Raw genomic sequence first — 12,424 nt, forward strand, 5'->3', positions numbered from 1 at the left:
GACACTGAAGAGAACCATTTTCTATAGTCCAGGAGTCTCTTTATTTTTAAACAAACACCTCTCATGCCATGAATTCATAGGGAATGGGCTCCAGCATCTCGGGCTCCTTTCCATTAGTTCTTACGAAGTGTGCTTCTCTGGGTGGAGCAGGCTAGAAGAGGGGGAAAAAAGGTGACTGTAAAACACTAATTTAAACCACAAAGTACTCTAAGAACCAGAAAAATGAAAGATTTAATTTCACGTAAAAGAAAATTACATTAATATAGATCAGATTCAAAGTACTCAACTGGCGCTTCAGTTGAACCCAAGTCTCTTTCTCTTTGGCTTCCTTCTTTTTCTGATCATTTTCCTTTACCCGTTTCAAGAAGCTGTCTGGACTCTTAGAGTGCTTAATATGCTCAATACGAACATTAATTCTCTTGGCAAGAATCTTGCCCCTGGAAAGAAGATGAACTCTTATAAATGCCTCACCAAAAACATAACTCAGAAGGAACAAATCTGCAGGTAAAACCTCCAGTGTGAAAAAAAAATGTGATTTTGTTTTGCATGGGGATGGGGCAGATCAACTGGATTTAAGGTTTAACTGGATTTAAGATTTAACTGAATTTAGCATAGCATTCTGCAACCTTTCTATACTTGTGGACTGGTTTCTGACTTAGACCAGCAAAATTCAGAAAACTTTTTTGGCAGTTTCACAAGTAATCATAAAGTTTTTACCCATAAAACAGAATAAGGTGATAGCAAATTTGCAACCATGATCAATCTTACTGCGAGAATTAGTGTTTGGACAAACAGCCCCACTTTTAAGCTCTTTCTTATGATAACGGACCTTGAAACTAAAACCAGGTTGCTGTATTAACTTACTAAACCTTTCACTCTGGCAACAGAACCACCTTAAATCAATCCCATGACGTTCCACTACTTTGATCCTTCAAGTTGTCTCCTCTGACTGGATACAAGACAAACACCCAGTTTGCTTGAGTTTTAAAAGGACACTTCCATTGCTCCACTTGAATGACCAATTAAGACATAAGTCCAATTGGCAAAGTGAGAAGGGGGCATAAGGGAATACTAGTTAGCCCGCCCAATCAATATTACTTACTTGACTTGTTTGTTAACGACAATGCCAACAGCATGCTGGGTAACATTGTAGATTCTTCCAGTTTTGTCATGGTAACATTTGTGGGGCATTCCTTTTTGGACAGTGCCCATTCCCTATAAACAAAGGAGGCAAACGTCATGCCATCTATTTCCCTTTCTTATCAAGGCTATTCAAGGAACTTTTTCTTTTTAATGGCAGCTCAAGAGCTTTCAGAGTCGGTGACGTGTGTTGCTTCAAAAAGCAATCAAAAAGACAATCATCATTAAACTCTACAGCACCATAATGTATTTAAAAATTAGTCACAAAGTTTTAACTATTTTTAATAGCCATCTGTAGCATAACATTGGTTTGCCCTTCCTCCCTGGCCACTAGGAGCTTGTGTTTGTTGATTGCCCCCAGTCTGTCAATTATCTTTGTCTCCTGATCAGACTCTGATTTGTAAATATTGTCTTTCTCTTCTCCTTATGTCCTTTGCATGCTTATTTATTTCAGAGCAGTTGCTTTTTGTATGGATACAGGAAGATAGTTAAAAAGACAAGCTTGTGGCTTGGGAGTTGACTGACTCCAGATAATTGACTTCCAGACATCTGCTCGCTCGACTTGAGCCTCAGTTGCCCTTACTTCCTAGATCCCCAAAAGCAGGGTCCAGACGATGACCCAGGGAAAGCGGTGAGCTATAAGCTACCCTGGCATTGAAATGGGCCTGGTCAAAGTGTCCTAACTATAAGTTAAGAGTTTGGTCATGGGAGAGATGCTGCCGCCACTGCTACGGCCCTGGGTCGCCAGCGACATTAGAAGGGGAGGGCCCCACAGGAACTGAGAGCTCACGCCCATCGGGGCCCTGCGTCGGCCCGCCCGAAGAAATGAGTGGTGGATTGGCCTCAAGTAAGAGCACCGTGTATGTATCCAATTTGCCTTTTTCCCTGACCAACAATGACTTATACTGGATATTCTCCAAGTATGGCAAAGTTGTAAAGGTTACTAGAATGAAAGATAAAGATACCAGGAAGAGTAAAGGGGTAGCATTTATTTTGTTTTTGGATAAAGACTCTGCACAGAATTGTACCAGGTCAATAAATAACAAACAAAGTTATTTGGTAGAGTAATAAAAGCAGGTATTGCTATTGACAATGGAAGGGCAGCTGAGTTTATCCGAAGACGAAACTACTTTGATAAATCTAAGTGTTATGAATGTGGGGAAAGTGGGCACTTGAGTTATGCCTGTCCCAGAAATATGCTTGGAGAACGTGAACCTCCAAAGAAAAAAGAAAAAAAGAAGAAAATTCCTGAACCAGAAGAAGAAATTGAAGAAGTAGAAGAGAGTGAAGATGAAGGTGAAGATCCTTCTCTTGACAGTCTTAGTCAGGCCACTGCTTTCCAGCAAGCCAAAATTGAAGAACAACAAAATAAATAGAAACCCAACTCAGGAGGTCCCTCAACACCAGATGATTCAAGATGCCCAAGAATAAAGAAAAGCACGTATTTCAGTGATGAGGAAGAACTTAGTGATTAACATTTATTATGTAAATATCATTAATTTTTAAAAATATTGATGGTACCAGTTTATTTGGGCTAATAATGATTATTTTCAGTATTCAAGCATAAGAAAACTTAGTATCAAATATTTTTGTTCTATAATAGTTCATTGAAATTGAAAAATAATTATAAAGTCATTTTCTGTCTTACCAGAATAAAATTTTAAAATCAAGATATTATAATAACCATTTACCTTGAAATTAGTTCATTTGAATAAGAAAATACTGTCATAGTAATTTTACTGTCATCCCAAATAAAAGGATAGATACTAGGAATAATTTTCTGAGACGTTTATAAAATTTTATTCACATCCAAATAGTTTACATGAGAACTTTTTTTTTGCTTTTTTTTTGGGCGGGGGATCACACCCAGCGATGCTCAGGGGTTACTTCTGGCTCATGCACTCAGGAATCACTCCTGGCGGTGCTCTGGGGACCATATGGGATGCTGGGAATGGAACCTGTGTCAGCCATGTTGGCTGCGTGCAGGGCAAACCCCCTACCCACTGTGCTATCGCTCTAGCCCCTACATGAGGACTTTTGAAATAAATATTTTAACAAGAAGTGCTCTTTAAAACAAGCAATTCTTCAGGCCAGAGAATTAGTACAGCAATTAAGGATTAACTGTACTTAATTGTCAATTCATTCCACAGAATCACCAAGAGTGACCCTTGAACACTGACAGGAGTAAAGCCTCAGTTATGCCCCAAAACAAAAATTAAAAGCAAACGCTTTTAAAAATTGTGAAAAAGTTAAAGAATTTATTTTTATTCAATGATAATAAAATTTTAAAGGACACTTAAAAAAAAGAGTTTGGTCATGGACAAATTCTGTCATGATCCAAAAGTAGTAACTAGATTTGGACCCTGCTGGAGTTAGGAATGATTGATCCGGCCTGAGCACTGTAGTCTGAGTCTGTGGTAAGATGGCCCCAGGAGAGTCACCCTACAAACCTAAAAGTGTCTATTACTGTCCATACAGCAACCTGGGCTGTTCTTACACCATGAGCCTCTGACAAATCAGTGAAATGTGCCCAGTTAAGACACTGACAAAAGTAGCAATAAAATCGAACAATTTCGACCAAAATATCGCCTGCTACCGCCGACTAGGTACTTGAAACCAAAAGTAGTTATTTTTTTTTATAAAAGGCATGTGTGTGTGTGCCCGGGGGGGGGGGGGGGGGGGGGGGGAGGGGAAGGGGACGCTCACAGGGCTTCAAAGGCAAAGTGAATATGTAGATTCCAACACAAAAGATGTGGCTGAGGGTGTCTGGATGCAATCTAGTAGCTGATCTATACCAACGAAAACGCTGAACCAAGCACTCCGCAGCTGTCTCCTGGCCTTCATAGAAATGACCAGCAACCCACTGCGGGGGGGACCACCGTGGCCCGAGCTCATCCCCAGCCGGGATCAGTGGCTCCTATTTTGTATTTATTTAGCAAGCGAGATTCACTGTCTCCCATTGGGCACTCACCCCTCACCCATGACTCCACAGCAGCTTCCCAGCAGGCAGCCTCACGGGGACTGCTCTGTTTGCTCAGGGAGTCTCAGTCTAAGAAGAAGTTCCTGATAAAGCAAGATACAGGGATGGAGGGTGCTTGAGGGCAGGAGAGGTTGGTGTCTTTGAAGGAGGGAATGGTCGAGTCATATCCCAATAGTGGACAACCAGACCTCGTATCCCACCCTCTTTGGGCACATCTGGAGACCCTTGTGCCTGTAGCCCATCTGGGAATGCAGTTCCCCAAGTGATTCCCAGCCATAGTCACAAATTGGGCCTAGTTCCTCGGGTGTCATGGTCTTATTTTGGGGGAAGGACAGTTCCCATGTGCTGTGGAAATTAGTGAAATGCATCTAGAGCAGAATGAGGAGAGATGAGGAGGACACTGGGGTCCTGGACACTCGGATGCACAGTTGCCTATATTGCAGGCTGAAGAGAGGGAGGAAGTTGTGACCAGACAGGGGGCTGAGTTTTGGGGGCTGTGGGGGACACCAGTAGCCCTTGGCTCATGCACAGACTCTGCCTCCCTGAGACTGACATCCTGTCCCAAAACTCAGTGACATTTGCTTTTGCAGAGGAGAGGAAGCCAGAGAGGGGAGAGGTTTCCCAGGCCTGTGGGAGGGAAGACGCTTCTTTGGAGTTAGGGACCTGGGGTCTGGTCAGCCCAGACAGCGGAGACATAGAAAGTCTAGTTCAATTGAATCCTCAGAGTTGGGACCCATATTCTGTTTCCAGATAGTCCGGAAAACCTCTCAACTCCCTGGTTCAGAAAGTGGGTGCCACAACAGGGGAGGGTATTTGGTTGGATGGAAGGAATACATGAGCTCATAGAACCCTGGAAAATGACCTCACTTCCCTATTGATCATCCCCAACTGCCTTAGAACCCTGGTTCCCTGGTGGGTTCATTCTTGAGAAAGTGACCGTCTAGTTCACTTGAACTGAGAAGCAATAGACATGTTTTCATGTTGTCTTCCTGTGTTCAGGGGCTCTGGACTGAGGCGAGCCCAGAGTGAGGGTCATCGCTGTCCCTGCAGATTGTGCAGGAGGGCTCCTCCCCACCCACAACCCTTCTCTCAGGTAAGGAGAAGCTCAAGGGTAATACTGGGCCAACAGGTTCAATAGTTCACAGTTGTGATGTTGTGATGCACCTCAGTGGACTCACACCCCTGTTCCTGCATGTGTGTCTGTGTGTGAGTATGTATGTCTGTGTATGTGCATATGTGTGTGAGTTAAATCTGATTGTGTAAGTATGGGCTGTGGGCTATGGGCCAAGGAGTCTGAGGAGAGTGAAGTTGTGTTCTTATGGGAAGGAGCAGCTTCCTTGTGATGGAAGGTTGTTTGTGTCATGAACTCTTCTTGACAAAACAGTTTTAAAAGTATTGAATCCCGGTGAGATACTCAGTTTCAAAGTTGTTCTTGATTGAGTTTCAGTCATACACATTCCAACACCTGTCCCTTCACCAGTGTATATTTCCCACCACCAATGTTCTTAGCTTCCTAGCCACCACCCTCACCTCTATGGCACACAATATTCTTCTGACTTTCTCTCTCTGTCTCTCTGACTCTCTCTCCCCTCTATTTTTGTCTCTATCTGTTTCTGTCTGTCTCCCTTTCTCTCTTGTATCTCCTGCATCCTTTCAACCATTATAGTTTTCAATACAGGTTATCATGTTAATTCCGTTCCCTACTTTCTTATTCACAGTTCTTATTCACAGTCATCATTTCCAAATACTTTGTCATATGGTCCTTTATCGATCCTACTGCCCTCACCTTCTACCACCAATCTTGTGAACCAGTCATACTGATCCATGTTTCTACTGTACTTGGAAACTAATTTCATATTATTTATATACCAAAATGAGTGCAGTCATTGTTTGCCAGTCCCTCTACCGCTAACTCAATTCACTCAGCACCATACTCTTCATGTTCATCTATTTCTGAGCAGATTTCATAACCTCTTTCTCCTGATGGCTGTGTAGTATTCTGTTGTATAGACGTACCATAATGTTCGTATTCAGTCCTGCGTTCTTGACACTCAGACTGTTTCCAGATTAAGGCTATTGTGAACAGTGCTGCAATGTACATAGAAGTACCATTGATATTTCAGCTGTGTGGTTTTAAGTCTGGGGTTATTTCCCCAAAGTGACATTGCTGGATCACATGGAAACTCAATTTCTAGTTTTTGGGGGAATGGCCATATTCCAAAAAGGCTGTGTCAGTCGGCCTTCCCCCCCAACAATGACTGAGAGCCCATTTCTCCCTCATCTGTGCCAGCACTGGTTGTTCTTATTCCTTTGGCGGTGTGCAGTTTCTGTGGTGAGAGATGATATTTCACTGTTAGACCAAATAGAAACTTCAAGGGGCCCCTCATGTGAGGTCCCTTCCTGAGGTGACAGCGACTGTTTTGCAGAGCTCAGCTCGGGACATCCCTGTTGCTGGTGGGAAGCAGCTGTTCTACTTCCCAGGACACGGGCCTGGGGCCTAGCACCTGCAATGACACCCAGTGCTCGGAACAGGTGAGCAGGTGACAGTTGCTCCCACACTCAGGGTCTGAGATGGGGAGGTGGGCGCAGAACCGAGATCCCAGTCCAAGACATCTGTGAGTCTTCCATGGTGTCCACTTGGGGTGTTGCACGAGGTGTCCACGGCCCATCTCAGAGTGATCCAATCCCCAATGCTCTCCAGCACAGGGTCAGCTAATGTCCATCAGCCCGATTCCTCGCAAATGTGGAGGCTCCTGTTTCCACCCCGAGGAGCTGGTTTCTCACAGTTCGGGGTTCCAGCCCCTCAGAATCTGGCCCCTTGGGAACTCAGTGACCTTCTTGCCCCACCCCCTGCCCACCCAGCAGGAGAAGACTGTATGCGTGCGGTCTCTGGATGAGGCCTGCACTATGCTGACCCTCAATGTGGCAACTTTGGACCTGCTGGTCTCCCAGGTGCCAGTATCCCCTGAGTGGAAGTTTTCCACTGTCACCACCGTCCTTCCTACCGGCCTGGTGTTCCCAATTCCACCGTGGATCCTGCAGCAGATGCTGCGCTGATGAGAGCCGCCCTGCTAGCCCTGGGCCATGTCTGCCTCCAGCCTGGGGTGCTCAGAAGGAGCCAGGACGCTCTGAGAGTCACTGGTTCTGAACACAGGTGGTGGAGGGAGAATCACGTGAGGTCCTGGAGGGGGACATGGGGTGGGTCGGGACAGGTGCTGGGCTGCTGCCTGGTCTCCTGACCATGAGCTTCTTGTTCATTCTTGTTCCCGCCCCTCTGCAGATTAGCAGCTCAGCACTAAAAGTCTGTGGCTTGGGACCCCCAAAGTACATGGATAGGACCCCCGCCCTTCACTCCAAAGCATATCTGTTCCCCCATGCCCTGGTCTTCCTCTCAGCATTGCTGTGGGTGATTAGAAGTCTCAGGAGGATACACAGTTGACCCAGCATCCTGGAACAAGAGAAGGTTTTTGATGGTTTGGTCTTTGCATATGTCAAAGCAGCACCTAGTTGTGCAGCATTTCTCCACACAACATTGTCACAGGAGAGCAGAGCGACTCCCTGGGACTCAGTTCTGGTTTGAGCTCAGAATCCTGCCGTGTGCCTAGACACTCCATGGGCCACTGTCCTGCTTCTAGGTCTGGATGCCTCCTCTTGTACTTGGAGCAAGTTATCAACTACGAAGATGTACTGAAGCAGTGAGTGGTCCAGGGCCCAGACTGTGCCCGCCTGTCCCCATCCAGAGTGGACACAAGGGGCTGTGTTGGGTGCCATGTGTGGGTAGAAGCCGGAGCTCAGGCATCATTTCCCCACCACGGGAACCTTCCAGAGAGGGTTGCTGAGTCATATGGGGCTTTACAGAGGTCTCAGGGCTCAGGAAACAGAGCAGATTGGGCTGGGTCTCCCCTAGTGACCCACATTCCCTGCCCCACTGCCCTTTGTCTGGCCTCCTGTCAACCCTCCTGCTCAGCATCCTGGGCCTTCATCAGCAGATGTGCTGAGCAGGTGTTCTACAATTCACAGCAGCCCAGGAGATGCCCAGGTGGGAGGGTCATTCTCATGACCTTGGGGGCAGATGGCTGGGGACCCACTCACAGATTCCTTGTGGAACTTCTCAGTGACATGATGGCTCAGTGGGGCTCCAGGTGAGGGGACCTTTTGTGGGAGCAGGGGAGGCTCATTCTAGGGTCCTGACAGCTCCCCGCATTCTCCCCAGAGCCCTGAGTCCCATGTTGGGGCTGGGCCTGAGTGCTGTGCTGAGTTGCTGTGCTGTGTCCCCATGCCATCCATGGTGGGCTGCATCCAGGCACATCTGTCTGGCTCTGGCTTCCAAATGCATGTGAAGAAGGAGCTTCTCCTGACCGCTCTGACCAGGGCCGAGGGTAAAGGCCCTGCCCTCTGGGGTGGCCAGGCTCCTGCACGTCATGCTCGGGGGAACGGGCTCCTCTATTTCTGGCTTCTTCTTGGTGGGACCCTGAGGCAAGCTCCTTCTCCTCAGAGGTTGCTCCAGGCCCAGCAGTTATCCCAGACCCACCTAAGGAGCTGGGCCTGCCTCCGTGGGCTGCCCCAGAACCGGAGTCTGTTGAAGCATCAGTGGCAGCCGCAGCAGCACGGGAAGAGCTGGAGGACACAGGGCCTGGAGACCCTCATGGTGCCAGCTCGTGTGCAGAGGCCAGCAGGGCCAGAGAGGCAGCTGAGGGCTCCTGCGAGGAGCTTGGGAGCGAGCAGGTCTCCATCAGCACGTTTCCTGCCCTGCTTGTGGCCCAGCAGCTGACCTTCATCAATGCGGTGAGAGGCAGCGCCCGCCCACCCCTGCCTTCCCGGCACCAATTTGGGCAGCGGCCCTCACTGCCCACACTCACTCCTGTGCCAGCTCCCAGACCTACACTGTCCTGATGGCCGAGAATGTGCATGTCAGGGGGACATGAGATGGGGTGTTTGTCCGTGAGCTTGGTAGAGAGCAGTGAGAAATTCCGGTCTTTGTCTCACAAAGACTGCTGTCAGGGGTCCGAGTGTCTGCTGTGTGGTCTGATTACCTAAGACTTTTCCATGAGGCCCCTGCGGCGGTTTCCTTCATGGGGGATGCAGGAACCAGCCACCTGGCAGTTGCCACAGGGAAATGTGCCTCTGAGAGGTGCAGAGAAGGGAGCAGGGAGGGCCCTGATCCTACAGGACCCCAAAGCAGTCACAGGGGCCCTGTGACTGCACCCCGCAGTCAGTCTGGGCTCCGGGGTCCTGAGCCCTCAGTGCCCAGCACATCCCACAAGCCGATATGAGACTGGCCGTGTCCTGTGTCCTGTCTCCCTGGGGGTGGCTGTGGGTGAGACGGGTATTCTCCCCAGGAGCTGTTTCTGGAGCTGCTGTCCTACAACTTCCCGGGGGCCTTCTGGTCTAAGAAGAAGAGGCAGGAACATGGGCGTGTGTGCCCCACTGTTCGGGCCACCAAGAACCAGTTTCTCTCTGTGGCCACCTGTGTCCTTACCACCTGCCATGGGGACCTGAGCCTGTCCGCACGGGCACGGATGCTGGAGTACTGGATCCTCGTGGCCCAGGTATGTTGGGGGCAGGAGTCCCTGTGGAGTTGGGGGGCACTGGGTTCGGGACCCGTCCCAGCGGGGACCCCATCGTCCTGCCTCTCCTTCCTCGAGTCGTACACAATGTCTCCTGGAGTATCCTTGGGGATCCCTGTGTCCCTCGTAGACCCCAGACTCTCAGTGGCCACTGCGATCTGTCTGTAGTGCCCCTCAGTAAACTGAGACCCCTGGGAACAGCAGCTTGGGGGTCAGGGCACTGGGCAGGGGACTCAGGAACTCAGGGTTTTCACCTGAGCTCTGGTCCCGTTTCCAGTTTCCTTAAGCGTCAGGGATGAGGAGAGCCAGAAACGGTATGTGGAGTTGGGGCTTCCAGTGCTGAACTGTCTGTGAACCCCCCAGGCTACTGGGCCTGCATGGTGCCAAGGTCTGGGTGCTCTGCCCCAGTAATGCTGGTCCCGGGGGCGATGGGGTGGGTCATGCTGCGTGGACTCAGACTAGACTCCCACTGGCTCCATCTGAATCACAGACGTTCAGTGTGTTCCTGGTCATGGACCCTCATGTCCAGGCCTCAGCACTGCCCAAACTGAGCTGTGCACAGTGGGATGGGGGTGCGGGGGAGGGTTAAGTCACCACCTACTAGCCCTGAGCTCATGCTGAGGGAGCCCAAGACACTGCACAGGCAGCTGCTGCCCACTAGTGTCCCACCCGGGGGCCGGGGGAAGAAGAGTCACTCCCTAGGGACAACAATGTTCCCTCCCTAGGTGGAGCCGGTGGAAGCTGAGGGCCCTGAGAAGACAGGCCCAGCGACATAGCCGCTGCAAGCCCCCAAAAGTAGTGTGCAGGCTGGAGGCCTGCATGGAGGAGGCAGGAGGGAGGGGCATGTCCTGGGCTCCCATGTGGTTTCTGTGACTTTCTAGGTCTGGTCTGCATGGGCAGGGCAGGCTTGTGCATGGGGTCAGGGCCTGTTGGGCACTGTGGGGTAGGAGGCCTTGGGGTCATCTGCATGGGGCTGCTGCTCTGGGTGGAGGCTGTAGGCTCTGCTGTCACTGTTCTCCTCAGTTTGGCCTGAGGGAGGAGTGAGGGGTTGGGCGTGTGGGCCCAGAGGCTCAGAGACGGGTGCTCGTCCCCAGGAGGGGCAGGGATTCAGCTTTGCATCCTGGCTAAAGAACCTCGGGAGAGGCCAGCAGAGACCCCTGGGGCAGGTGAGGGGAGTGTGCGGGACCCCCACCAGGATCTTCCCTCAGAAAGGAGGCCTGTCCCTGCCCTGCCTCCTGCTGACCCCGTCCAACCCCCAGGATGGAGCAGGCAGCTTTAGAGCTGGTGTGTGGAGAGCGTGGGGGAACCCCAGGGAGAGTGCAGGGACCCTTGAACCAAGGGAGGCTCTCAGCCGTGCAGGAAGGAGGACCTTGGGGCTCACAGACGGGCTCCTGCTCATCTGTAGCGAGGCATGGGAGGGTGAGGCCTGGGGGTGTCCTGGGGACCCCAGGTACAAGGCCCCTTTCTAATGACCCCATCGGCACAGGGCGTGATCCCCTTCCTGGGGTCCTACCTCCAGGAGCTGGAGCAACTGGACAGAGAGATTGTGGATTTTGTGGTTAGTGGGCTGGGGCGAGGTTGGCTGGAGTCCCCCACCCTCTGCATCTCGGCCCTGGGCAGCCCTCCTGAGGGAGACTCCGGGGGCTCCCTGTGTGTGGGGTCGCACCCAAGGCAGGAGCAGCATGTGGCTCCCAGGTCTGGTCTCCAGTTCCCGGGGATCAGCAGAGCCCCTGGTGAAGAACCACCTGAGATCAGGGGCATCCCCAAGTCCATCCCTCAAAGGAGGTGTGGGGCAGAGTGACCTCAGGATCCACCTCAGGGACAAGGTTCTGGTCCCCAAGTGACACCCGCAGTGTGTCACAGGGAGGTAGGCCTGAGTCTCTGAAACCCAGGTCCTGTCCTTTGAGTTCAGAGCCTGGTCCAGGGTACCCTGTGGCCCTTTCCCAAGCACTTGTTTCTTTGTTTCCAGGGGGAGGAGATCAAAAAGGAGAATTTCGAGAAGGTGAGCAGCTGGGACTTCAGGGGAATGGAGGAGTGGACCTGACTTCCCTGTCCCCTGGTGCCCTGTCGAGACCTGCTTGTTTCTGTCCCTCAGGTCTGACACTCGTGGTAGGAGAATGAAACAATGGGAGACTTGTATGTGGTTGTGGGGTCAGAGATCCATCAAGGAGAACTTCCTGGTGGAGGGGTGTTATCTGATCTCAGACAAGTGGAGATGCTGATGGACATAGTGAAGGGAGATCCCTGTGGATATTTCCTTCTAGTTGGCCTTTGGGCAGCCCTGGATGGCACCACACCCCACTTAGTATTTTCCGTTCATTCCTTCACCATGTCCCAGGAGAAGATCCTCCTGGAGATTGTTCTGCTCCAGGAGGCCGCGGAGAACTGCCGCCTGCAACCTCATGAGCAGTTTCTCACCTGGTTCAGGGACTGGAGCTGGTCACAGAGGAAGAGAGGTGGGCGGGACAGGCCTGATTGGGGGAGGGCCCAGGCTTCAGTACCTGGGACAGTCTGCAAAGTGTCCATGGACCCACAGCCCAGGCTGACTTGCAGCCTGGACCCTTCTGGTCTCCTGAGCCTGGCAGGGACCATGCTAGTGTGGCTTTGGTCGCCAAGCACTGCCTGTCTGTCCCCAGATTCGTCCTGTACTTTCAGCGGGAGCCCCTGACTTAGCCGTCCAACCCTCGCCACTGCCAGTAACGAGCTTCAGAAGAAGCCACTGTCCACACTGGCTGTG

The 12,424-nt window shown here is 50.8% G+C and overlaps 2 non-coding genes and 1 pseudogene across 2 annotated transcripts; 1 reads left to right on the plus strand and 2 right to left on the minus strand.

Annotated features, from left to right (window-relative positions):
• Nucleotides 1-934: 934 nt before the first annotated feature.
• LOC130021486 (small nucleolar RNA SNORA27) lies at nucleotides 935-1,061 on the minus strand. Its single transcript, XR_008792183.1, has one exon. It is a non-coding gene; the product is annotated as a small nucleolar RNA SNORA27 (small nucleolar RNA).
• A 245-nt stretch (nucleotides 1,062-1,306) lies between these two features.
• On the minus strand, nucleotides 1,307-1,371 carry LOC130021484 (small nucleolar RNA SNORD102). Its single transcript, XR_008792181.1, has one exon. It is a non-coding gene; the product is annotated as a small nucleolar RNA SNORD102 (small nucleolar RNA).
• A 548-nt stretch (nucleotides 1,372-1,919) lies between these two features.
• On the plus strand, nucleotides 1,920-2,773 carry LOC130021408 (zinc finger CCHC-type and RNA-binding motif-containing protein 1-like; annotated as a pseudogene).
• The last annotated feature ends 9,651 nt before the right edge of the window (nucleotides 2,774-12,424 follow it).

Source organism: Sorex fumeus, unplaced genomic scaffold, assembly GCF_029834395.1.
Source record: "Sorex fumeus unplaced genomic scaffold, SorFum_2.1 ptg000015l, whole genome shotgun sequence".
Taxonomy (NCBI): Eukaryota; Metazoa; Chordata; class Mammalia; order Eulipotyphla; family Soricidae; genus Sorex; species Sorex fumeus.